At 41.5% G+C, this 12,572-nt stretch overlaps 1 protein-coding gene across 6 annotated transcripts in view; it reads left to right on the top strand.

The window, feature by feature from the left end:
• The window catches only part of Stx17 (syntaxin 17), a 60,685-nt gene that overhangs the window by 19,790 nt on the left and 28,323 nt on the right, over positions 1-12,572 (top strand).

The following is a 12,572-nucleotide window of genomic DNA, read 5'->3' on the forward strand; positions in this document are numbered from 1 at the left end:
CTGATCCCCCTGCCTCCACCTCTGAGTGCTGGAGTTACAGGGACACTCTACCCCACTGGTTTATGCCATGCTGGTATTGAACCAGGACTTTAAGGACTTGAGCTCTTTCTGTAGAGTTTGAGGGTTTGGCATTCCTACTCTCTGCTCTGACTGTTAGAAGAGCAGACATTGTTTACCATCTAGCATTTCTTCACTGTTACTGGAGACACTATGTAAAAGGAAAGAACACCCCTTCCTTATGCACCTTGTCTTTGGGAGAGTGGCAGCTGGAAAGAATAGAGAGATTTTATTTTTATTTAAATTTTTAAATTGTACTCTTTTTATGGTTCAGGAGACTGAACTCAGGGCATTGCACATGCCAGTCAAGTATTCTACTACAGAGCTATATCCCAGCCCAAAATATATATTTTTAATGTATGTAATTGCCCATATTTGTGGGATGTAATTTTTCAGTTAATTTATTTTTATGCATATGGGTGTTTTGTCTGCATGCCTGTCTGCCCACCTTATTCATATTGCCCCCTCAGAAGCCGGAAGTGGGCATTGGATCCCCTGTGGCTGGAGCTAAAGAGTTGTGAGCTGCTCTGTGAGAGCTGAGAACTGAACCCATGTCCTCTGCAAGAGCAGCCAGTGCTCTTATTCTCTGAGCCATTTCTGAAGCCCTAGGTGTGATGTGTTTTTAATGCAGCTGAACTGAGGCTGTGATGCAGACAGGCACTTCTGTCAGATCAGCCCTTTGTCATGCTGCTGTGGTGAGAACTTTCACAGTCCTTCAGCGGTTTGACACATACCCTGAATGTGGTTAAGTGTAGTTCTGCCGTACACTAGCACCAGAGCTCACTCCTGCAGAACTGTAGCTTGGTGCCTACTGGACAAGCTCTCAACCTTTTTCTTCTCACCTCCCCAGATTCTGGTAACCTTTATCCTATGGTGGTTATGAGATCTACAAGAGCAACCATTTTAGATTCCAGAGGAGAGGTTTTTGTTGTTTTTTCTTGGATGAATAGTTTTAAGTTGTATGTGTGTGCATCTGCCATTAGGTTTTTATTACCTGCTCACCACTGGTGAATAGTTGAGTCTGCTTTGTATTTTGGCTTTGCAAACAGTACTGTGATACTCATGGAAATAAAGATAAAAGCCTCGAAGTGGACTGCTGGATCATAGGCCGAGCATTTTTGTGTGTGGGAACCTCCATGCAATTTTTCATAATGGCTTTAGATTCCCACACAAAGAGTATCCAAGAGTTCCCCTTTCTCTACATCTTTTAGCATTTGGGTTTTTTTTTTTCTTTTCTTTTTTTCTGGAGCTGGGGACCGAACCCAGGGCCTTGCGCTCGCTAGGCAAGCGCTCTACCACTGAGCTAAATCCCCAACCCTGGGTTTTTTTTTTTTTTAAAGAAAATAAATATCTAATATAGTCGATGGTTATGCTGGCCATGAGGAAAAGTAAAGCCAATTATATAATCAAATAGGATTTATTAATGAACTTTTATATCAGTAGTCGTTGTGGAAGGTCCCAGGAACAATTTAGGGAAGCCATGAAGAACTGAAGATACAAACTAGTAGAATTCTCCAGGCATGAGGTGGAATCTGGTGTGAAGACTGTGGCGGGAGGATGTTTGGCCTGTCCACCGGTGCTAAGGAGGCCACGAGGCTCACATGACTAAGGAGGATGCAGGAGATGAAGACAGACTCTACTGGATCAGACCATAGGAGGCCCTTCAGGAGACAGTAATTCAGAGTTGGAAGGAAAACTCTGGAACATTCTGAGCATATAGTGACCTGAGACAACCTGAAGACACCGCTTGTATATTATAACAGTGAAAGTCATTGGATAGGAAGGGCATGGATAAGTAGAACAAGCAGATGAAGAAGACAGCTAGTGTAACCACTGAGGTACTGTTTGTTACACACGTTTTTGTGTGGCTTCTACTGGTGAGAAATGACCAGATGTCTACTCACTGATACAGAGAACAGTAGACCAAAGGAACGGTTCTACTAACGTCTAACTTAGTGGACCAATGAGCTTATTAAGGTTACTTATAGGAGTATGGACGATATGAAGGCAGCTGCATCCCTAAAAATATCCACCTCAACTTGGGCCCAAAAACTACATTCCTCGAGGTCCCTGTTTTTAAGGTGGCTTGATAGGGCAGAGAGGCCCTTCTACCCAGCAGGAAGGGCCTTATAGCTCTTCCACGTTTCAAAGACTTCCTTAGATTTGTGAGTTGTTTACTTCCTGAGCCTTTTAATTCTGTTAACAAGCCTCTTTCCAGGATAGAATATTTTAATTTGGGAGACATTGTACATCAGTGCAGGTACACACCGTACCCCTTCCTCATGTCCAGGGGCCTTAGAGAGCCTGACTGTTACCTGCTGTCTTTGTAGCTCTACTAAATGATTTTTACCAAGTGTGATAGAATAAGAAGCTGCTTGATAGCAACTCTAACATGGAGCACATTTAGAAAAAATTATACATGCATATAGGTTAAACACATAGGAACATTTAAGATAATATAACAAGCACCATGAAGGCTAAACAAAGATTTCTCAACTGAGGAACATCAAATGACAATGAAACACCTAAAGAAGTTCAACATCCTTAGTCATCAGGGAAATGCAAATCAAAACAACCCTGACATTCCACCTCACACAAGTCAGAATGGCTAAGATAAAAAACTCAGGTGACAGCAGATGCTGGCGAGGATGTGGAGAAAGAGGAACACTCCTCCATTGTTGGTGGGATTACAAGCTGCTGGTACAACCATTCTGGAAATCAGTCTGGAGGTTCCTCAGAAAATTGGACATTGAACTACCTAAGGATCCAGCTATACCACTCCTGGGCATATACCCAAAAGATGCTCAAACATACAACAAAGACACATGCTATGTTCATAGCAGCCTTATTTATAATAGCCAGAAGCTGGAAAGAACCCAGATGCCCTTCAACAGAGGAATGGATACAGAAAATGTGGTACATTTACACAATGGAGTACTGCTCAACTATTAAAAACAATGACTACATGAAATTCTTAGACAAATGGATGGAACTAGAAAATATCCTGAGTGAGGTAACCCAGTCACAAAAGAGCACACATGGATGACTCACTGATAAGTGGATATTAGCCCAAAGAATTGGACTATCCAAGATACAATTCACAAACCACATGATGCTTAAGAAGAAAGACAAAAGTGTGGATGCTTCAGACGTCTTAGAAGGGGGAACAAAATACTCACAGGAGGAAATATGGAGACAAAGTGTGGAACAAAGACTGAAAGAAAGGCCATCCAGAGTCTGCCCCATCTGGGGATCCATCCCACATGCAGTCACCAAATCCAGTCACTATTGGGGATGCCAGGAAGTGCATGCTGACAGGAGCCTGATATAGCTGTCTCCTGAGAGGTTCTGCCAGAGCCTGGCAAATACAGAGTCAGATGCTTGAAGTCAACCATTGGACTGATAATGGGATCCCCAATGGAGGAGTTAGAGAAAGGACTGAGGTAGCTGAGGGGGTTTGCAACCCCATAGGAAGAACAACATTATCAACCAACCAGACACCCCAGAAACTCCCAGGGACTAAACCACCAACCAAAGAGTACACATGGAGGGACCTATGGCTCCAGCTGCATATGTAGTAGAGGATGGCCTTGTCGGGCATCAGTGGTAGGAGAGGCCCTTGGTCCTGTGAAGGCTCCGATGCCACAGTGTAGGGGAATGTCAGGGCAGGGAGGCGGGAGAGAGTGGGTGAGTGGATGAAGGCAGGGGTTAGGGGATGGGATGGGAAGTTTCCAGAGGGTAAACCAGGGAAGGGTATACCATTTGAAATGTAAATAAAGAAATATCCAATAAGAGGAAAAGAAAAAAGAAAAAAACAAAAACAAAAGCAAAACACCATGCTTTACCAGTCATCCATGTCAAATCCTCATATTGGTTACAGTCCCTCTTCTTTTTTCAAGCAAGCTGTTAGTTCTGGTGAGGTTCACTGCACCCTTCTTCCTTCCCACTTCCTATCTCCCACTTCATCTGAATGAAATCTTTTGCCTGAACTAAGTATAACTGTATATAAGTAATTATTTTTATATTTCACCTGCTCTTCCTCAAATCATTTTCTTGTGGTATTAACAGCCATAACATAGATATTTCAAGTATCTAATCTTTCATATATGTTTGTCCCGTGTCTATCAATGGTAAAGCTAACCCAATAAGGACATGCATACTTGATCACTCCAAATGGCTTCTCTGCACTCTGAAGCCCTGTGCCTTCTTAGTCTCTCTCTGCCTCATCCTTCTGTTCTCTTTCCTGGCCCACTAACTGGTTTTCTGATGCTATCCATTAGAGGATATTTCCCTTAAAATTTTATATAACCTATATAATATATGATAAAACATAATCATACAACATAAAATCCAGTTTCTTTTACTCTGAATATTCTGGTTTATCCCTCTTGGTCTATGTATCCATATTTAATTTCTTTTTATTACTGAATAGCATCTTATTATATGAATATAGCATGGTTATCTGATCACCTGTTAGTGGACATTTGGTTATTGTTTTGTCTGTTATAAATAAAGCTGCTAGGAACATTTGGTAAGGACAAAGGATTTGCTTTGCTTGGGTAAATAACCTAGAAACAGAATCATTGCACAGTCATTACTTAACTCTTAAAGAAGCTGCCACCTGATTTTCAAAACAGTTGTTCTATTTTATTCCCCCCTAGTTTTCATGTCCTTGTAAATAGTTTATCAGGGTGGAATTTTTAATTCTAGCTACCCTAGAATGTTTGTAATATGTCTTGTAACCTTATTCATTTGTCCAAAGAATAGTTGATAATGTGCTTTTCTCGTTTGGTTTTGTTTTGAGACAGATCTGGCTGTGTTGCTGGGGATGGCCCCTAATTCCTGATCCTCCTTCCTTACCCTCCCTACTGCTGAGGCACAGACACACATCTCTACACACAGCCGTTTCCCCTTCAGTTAGGTGGATCTTCTTCGTTTGCATTCTTCTTCCTTGTCTTGCTGGCTTTAGTAGTTGAACTAGCTTACTGTATTCATATACTGCTATTTTTTCAAGTGATATTACATGACTTTGTATGTTTAAGAAGCTTAGGCAATCCAGGCCTTGCTACTACTTGCCTTTAATCCCAGCAAGCAGGAGGCAGAGGGGGGTGGATCTTTGTCTGATCTACAGAGTTCCAGGGCAGCCAAATCTGCACAGAGAAACCCTGTCCCCCAAAAGAACCAACCAAACAAAGCAAGGAACCTTGGGCATGCTTGTGCTTCTGCCTCGCCTGTCTGTGCTGCTGCTCTCTTCTACTCAGTTCACTCTCCCCTCACTGTGCCCCAGAACACTTAGTTGCCACTTAAAGTGACGTGGTGGTGGGGTAGAAACCTGTGGAGTGTCCATGTTAGTTCCGTTCTGATACGTTTCTAGTAAATGCCTTTGTATGGATCCGTCTTTCCTTTTCCTTTAAAGATCTAACATGCTTGGAGTCCTAATTGGATGAATTGTTTTACTGTTTCTTTTCTTTCTTTCTTTCTTTTTCCGGATAGAGACTTCACCATGTGTAGACTTCTGCAGCCTGTCTTCTTTTTTGTGCTTGGAAGACATGACTGTCCTTTCCCGTGGGCTCCTGTGAGAACTCTCTGCCTCTCACTGCTCTGACGACTTTGCTTTTGTCACACATTTCTTCACTGCCCTGTGCTTTCAGTTAGCTGAGCTTTGACCTCTCAGTTCACTGTTGCCTTGATTTGGGAATTGTTTTCCTGCCATTATTCCCTTGTTTTGCTGTCCCCTTCCCTCCCTTCTCCAAGAACTCCAGATACACGTGCATTTGCTTGAATGTCACTGCACAGCTGAGTGGTACTCTGTAAAACATTGCTCCTTTTTTCCGTGTCCATTTTGTTCATTGTCTCTGGCAGTAGTGGCTCATCTGTCCACTGGTGTGTTCTCATCTCACACCCAAGGAAGTTTTCACTTGGGTGTTTTTTTTTAAGTACTTTCCTTATTGCTTCTTAATTTTTCAAACATGTGAAACACAGTTGTAATAGTGTGCTATCCCTTTCTACTGCGTTAGCAGCCATGTCAATCAGGTCTATTTTGGATCTGTAATTACTCTCCCCCCTATGGCTCCTTTTCTGTTTCTGCATCTGTTTGATGATGTTTGGTCTTGTTAACTGCTCTGTTTCTATGATACTATAATATTGTGGTAATTTTGTTCTGGACTGCCACTAAGTTACTATTTACTTAGAACCAGTGTGGTGATGTTAGGTCCTGCTTTAGTGATTCACTAATTGGAGGCTACCTAGAGCAATGCTCAGTCTGCTTTCTCCATTTCTCCTCTTCTTGGGACTCAGCCTTTCTGAGTGCCTTTCAGTGCTGTGTGGCTGGGATGGTTCTTTCCCCAGCCTTGTATGGGTTCTTCACGTGAGGTTCTGGTCTGTTTTCTACTGAACCCTCTCTAGCCGTAGCTCTGGGCATCTCCAGGGGTACAGGCTTCTTTTCTCCCCAGTGCTTGAGTCTCAGAACTCTGCTGTCCTTGGACAGCCAGACAAGCCAGCCAGTCACTACAGTTTTGAAAACAAAGTAGAATAGGCTTCCTTTCTTCTCTGGAGCAAGGACATCTAGCACTAAGGAAGATTTTTGTGACTGGTTTTTATAAGAAAATGAAGGTACTTGAAATGGTTGCTGTTTAAGTCTTCATAGAAATGTCCTCAGCTCCACTTCTCCACAGACAGCTGACTTAGAGATTCAGGTTCAGTACATTTCAGAGCTCATGTGGAAGGATGGTGCCTGTAGGAAGTCTACCCAGGTCTGTAAGCAGCAGATGCACAAGAGTAAAGCCAGGCAGGGACACAGAGTGTGACTTTCATGGTCTTACTGGGAGCCGGGGGGACACTGGGTCCACTTTTTTATTTTTATAAAGGGTGTTTGGGCAAGGAAAGCATCAATAGAAAAGATATAATGTGGCAAACATTATGAACACAAGAAAAGTGGACAACATTTTAGAGGATGAAAATCAGCATGGAGAGCAGGGGAGATAGTAAATCAGGGCAGGAAGGCAAGAAGCAACTTCTTAACTGGAGGTGATAGAAAGGAAGTTATGTGAGCTTATTGTGAGTTCAGAAGACTTTAACTTGATTTTTGCTTTAAAATATTTATGAGCTTAATCTAACCTCTGGTTCTTTGACCTCTGTCCTTGTTGGCATTTGCTTGGAAGGGGTGGGTTACATCTAAGGCCTCATGCTGTCTTCCTCAAGGAAGGACAGATGCTGCTATGTCCTTTGGCCCAGTGTTTGCACCCAGCGTCTACACATGTTCTGTACAGTGCGGTTAAGTATGGAAAAGATAAGTCCCGCTGCTGATGAAGTGCAGACCAAGAGGGCCTCGGTTTAGTATGTCCTAGTTCCCTAACACTGTTTCTCAAGGACACCAAGGACTCCTTTGTGAAGCCTATTCAGATCTCTGCAGTGACACACATTTCCTCTGGGTGTTTCTTACCCCCTTTTAATTTTGAAGTTTTCCTTAATACAGAATAAAAAGCAAACAGGAGCTATGTGGCTCTGCGCTCCGTATCATCTGTTAGCGTCACACCATCTGCCCCAAACAGTGGGCCTGAGCCTTCTCTCCTGTTCTTGCATACATGTATTTTTATATCCTTTTATTGTTCTTAACTTTTTCACCAGCCTCCGCTCATTCTGGCTCTCTGTATGACTCTCCTTGTTTCACACCGCTCTTTTGGGTCCCCCTGAGTTTGCTCCCTCCCCGCTCCCTTTCTGGTAAGTGTCTGCTCCTTCCACACTGTACCCAGTCATACTTGATTCCTTGGATCACACTTCTCAGGTGAGATTTATTAGCTTTTGTAGTATCATAGATTCACCTTTTACAAGATGAACGAGTTTCTTTAAAAGAAAAAAAATCTTATCATAGTAGAGTTTATGCTGTGGCATAAATTCTTCAAAGCTGATAAAATTAACTTTGCCTGAGACTCACTAACTACAATATTCCTCTCCTCTGGAGCCAGCCGACTGTCAGTCAGTCCACACTGATGTGTGCCCTCTCACAGAGCATATTCCTACCACATGGTTGTATGTTGATATGTCAGAATCCATCCCACAGACGTTTCCATTGTTTCCTAAACCCATTGAATGAGGAAAGATTCCTAGGCCACTAACTCAGTCAGAGCGCCACTGTATCCATTCCTATACTGGTGGTTCAACCGTGTCAGTCTTTAGGGAGTTATCACTCCATCAGTGTAAATCTCTTTTCTAAAAACAGTGAACTCTGAATACTGGTGTATGTACTGTAGAACACTCACAGCACGAATCTACTAAACAACTACACTTAGGAACTCATGTACCACAACAGATGGCTGTGAGCATTCAAAGGCTCTGCAGCCTCATCAGTTACCAGCACCGTCCTACTAGAGGCATCCCTCCCGGCATTCATGGCAGGTACTTCCTATCTTCTCTGTGTAACTTTGCCTCCAAATGAGTCCTTCAGGCTGCCTCTAACTCAGCCTGTTTCAGAGCTCTGTGGAGACTGAACTAAGCAGACTGTGTCTTTGTGCCTGGCTTGCAATGCACTTCTGTTGCCTATAGCAGTGTCTTCGAATCCTGTCTTGAAGTGGGTCTGTTCAGTACTAATTGTTGCTGTATTATGTTCTGCCAGATTTAAATTGCCACATTTCCTGAGACATTCTGTACCTTGTTTGTGAGAATGCACGAGTTTGCTGTGGATATTTTCTTTCCTTGTTGAGTTTTGGTATCAAGGCAGTAAGTAGCCTTTGACCACTCCCATGAGGGATTTGTGTAATTTCTTACAAATGTTTGGTAAAACTGACCAATGACAGTTCCTGCTGGTTTTGGTTTGTTGTTTAAAAACAGTTTGGTTGCTTGTTGTTTAACATGGGGAAGGGTGAGGCAGAAGAGTTTCAAAAAATATACCTTTATTTTATTTCATCGTAGTTGGGCATACTGTCCAGTGCTTATAATCTCTGCGTGCAGGAGGGTCCAGAAGCTCAAGTCCACCCTCAGCTATATAGCAAATTTGAGGCTATCCTGGGCTGGTTGAGACCCTATCTCAAAAAAAATTAATATTTACATGACCATTTAGGTTTTGATTTTATCAGTTTGCTGAATTATAGTTTTATGGAAATTTATTCATTTCATCCAACTCTTCTAATCTGTTGGCATAAATCTATTCATAATTTCCTTTTTTCTTGTTGTTGTTTTGTTTCTATTTGATTTTTGTTTTGTTTGTTTTGTTTTGTTTTGAAGATGGGGATTCTGTGTAGCCCTCTCTCTTTTGAAACTCTCTCTGTAGACCAGGCTGGACTTGAATTTAGAGATCTACCTGCCTTTGCTTCTGCCTCTGTCTCTCCAGTGCTGGGATTAAAGGGGTATGCCACCATGCCCAATTTATTCATAATTTCTCGTTATCATTTTAATTCTTTAAGATTATATTGATACCCCCTTCATTATGATTTTAGTTTTTGTATCTATTTTTAAAAACTACTTTTGTGAGGTTTATCAATTTTATTACTCTTTCCAAAAATAATTTTGACTTTCTTTTTTTTTTTTTTCTTTTCTTTTTTTTGGAGCTGGGGGCCGAACCCAGGGCCTTGTGCTTGCTAGGCAAGCGCTCTACCACTGAGCTAAATCCCCAACCCCAATTTTGACTTTCTTAATTTGTGACATACCTGGATCTCTCTCCTTAAGTTTATTCACATCTTTGTAATTTTCTCCTTTTTATATTTGCCATTGTATTTTCTAGGATTCTGAAATGATTATTTAGCTTGCTAATTTCTGGCCTTTCTTTTCTTGTTTTTCAAATGAATGTAAAAAGAAATCCCAGAGAAAGCTCTCTGTGTCAGCTGAATGAATGGGAGGCTTAGTGTGGAGAGATAAGCCAGCCTGGGGATCTGCAGTTGGTTTCTTATGGGTTGGGGGAATGCAGAGTGTTAGGGAATTTAGAAGTCTGAGAGCTTTGGTAAGCATCTGAAAGAAAGACTGAAGAGAAGAAAAAGAAAAGGGAGCTGTCTTAGTGTTCTTTTGCTGTGAAGAGACATCATGACAAAGGAAACTTTTATAAGAGAAGGCATTTAATCAGGGTTTGCTTACAGTTTCAGAGGTTTTAGTCTATTATCATCACTGTGGGAAGCATACAAAATGTAGACAGTCTTGGTGCTGGAAAGGTTGAGAGTTTTACAACCTGATCCTCAGGTAGCCAGATCAGAGCCCTCAGGTTTTTGAAACCTCAAAACCTATCTTAAGTGACACACTTCCCCACAAAAAGCCATGCCTACTCCAACAAGGCCACACCTCCTAATCTTTCTCAAGCAGTGCCACTCCCTGATGACTAAGCATTCTAATATATGAGCCTATGGTGACCATTTTTATTCACAGGAGTCTACCCAGCTGAAAGTCATTGTAGCCCTTAGGGACTGCCTAACCCCTCTATCTTGTTGGGGATTGGTTCTAATGTTTTGATTTAATCAGAAATCTTTGTATCCAAACGCTGAAGAACTTTGTCCCCAGTATATTTTTGATTGATCAATAAAGATGCCAGTGGTCAATGTCTGGGCAAAGGGAGTTTGGGAAGGACCCTTAGATTTGAACAGGCAAGGACTCAGGGGAGGAGAGAAGAGAATCACTGACTGGCAGTGGAGGGAGCTGGATCAGATTTAGAACTGCAGAGGGAAGATCTTCTGAAACTTAGTTAGGAAGGGAAAGCAGCCCACGGAAAGGCTGCACAGAAGTGTCCTGGGCAGCAGAGACCAGTGTTCCTCACAGAAGGTAAGGGCAGCAAAGTTAAAGGTAGATTTAGAAGGAGTTGAGCCAGGAGTACCAGGGGGAGAAGTATGCTAGCCGCGGGAGGATGAAAACTGCCTTATCTTTGAGTAGCCAAGGCATTTCAGGAATAAACTAATGTGTATGTGTGTCTTTCATTCATGGATTCAAAGAACTGGAGGGCAGGTAGCTGGAAGTGCAACCCACTAGGAGCATAAAGCAGAGTAGTCAAACTGCACACTTGATCCTCTGATATGTGTGTATTTGGAGGAGTATATTCCTAACTCTTGTTTTACAGAACATTATAAGTTTTAACATGTATTACTTTTCTTTGCATTCAGACCATAGGATTTTAATTTTCATTTGATTTCTTTCTTTACTTACAGACCACTTAGAACTATCTTATTTTTCTTGTAGACATGTATATGTGCATGCGTGCATGCGTGTGCGTGCGTGCGCATTTGTGTGTATTTCCATTATTGAGTTCAAATTTAGCTTTACTATGCTCAGAATGTATGTTGTATATATCAGTGTTTTTGAAATTTGTGAAAGTTGCTTTAATATTGTTTGCTTTCTAGCATATTTTGTTTGTTCTAAGCAGCTTAGAACAAACTGTTATTAATCTTATTGTTCAAACTCTATACTTAACACCCCCTTGCCACTTGCTCTATTAACTACTGCAGCTCTTAAGACCTTTCATTATGATCATGGATTTCTTTAACATTTTTGGGCTGGGGAGATAGTGCATAAAAACATTTATCACCTAAGCATTAGAAGCAAAGTTTACATACTATGTTTCTGTTGCTGGAAAGAGACACCATGCAAGGCTACTCTTATAATAAAGGGCAACATTTAATTGGGGCTGTCTTACAGGTTCAGGGGTTTAGTCAATTATCATCAAGGTGAGAGCATGGCCGCATGGCAGCATCCAGGCAGGCAAGAAAGACACTGGACTCAGAGCCTACCTCCACAGTGACATGCACAAGGCCACACCTCCTAATAGTGCCACTCCCTACACCAAGCATTGAAACCACCATAGTTACCAAGAACTCACGTAAGACAGGCAGGCATGATGACCACCTGTCATTCTAGTACTTGGAAGACAGAGACAGGGATTGCCTAGAACAAGCCATCTGGCTGGAATAGCTGGAATCCGTGCATGCCAGGTTTAATCAGAGGCCATGGCTCAAACAATAAAGTGAGGAACAAGCAAGGAAGACACTCGATGCCACATAAACATCAGCACACACATGCACCCACACACATCCAAACTTGCTTGCTCACACATACACATATAGGAGGGACACAGCTGTGCTTGTGTCCATTTTTGTATTATATGTAGTCTGTCTGTGTTGTTATATATTTCTGAAAAGACTCTTAATATAAAGTAATTCTCTATTTCTGGTGATGGGCTAACTTTAAAGTCTGTCTATCTGGCATTAATGTTCCTGTAGCAAGTTGTTCTTGGGAGAGGGATGTTAGGTTTTATGTGTTTTCTTTCTTTTTTCTTCTTTTTTTTTTTTTTTTTACTCTTAGTTTGAGTCATTTTGTTTTATGTTTTAAATGTATCTTTGTTTATCCTATATGAAAATATTTGCTTAAATAATATTTAATATAATTGATGATTATATCTTTTGTTCTATTATATACTTCTTTATTAGTATTTTATTTTTTTAAATTTTATATATAGGATGTGTGGCTATACACCACGTTTGCCCAGGGAGGCCAGGAGAGGTCATCAGATCCCCTGGAACTGGAGTCTAGACAGCTGTGAGCTGCCATGT

This window comes from Rattus norvegicus, chromosome 5 (genome assembly GCF_021556685.1).
Source record: "Rattus norvegicus strain SHRSP/BbbUtx chromosome 5, alternate assembly SHRSP_T2T, whole genome shotgun sequence".
In the NCBI taxonomy this organism is placed as follows: Eukaryota; Metazoa; Chordata; class Mammalia; order Rodentia; family Muridae; genus Rattus; species Rattus norvegicus.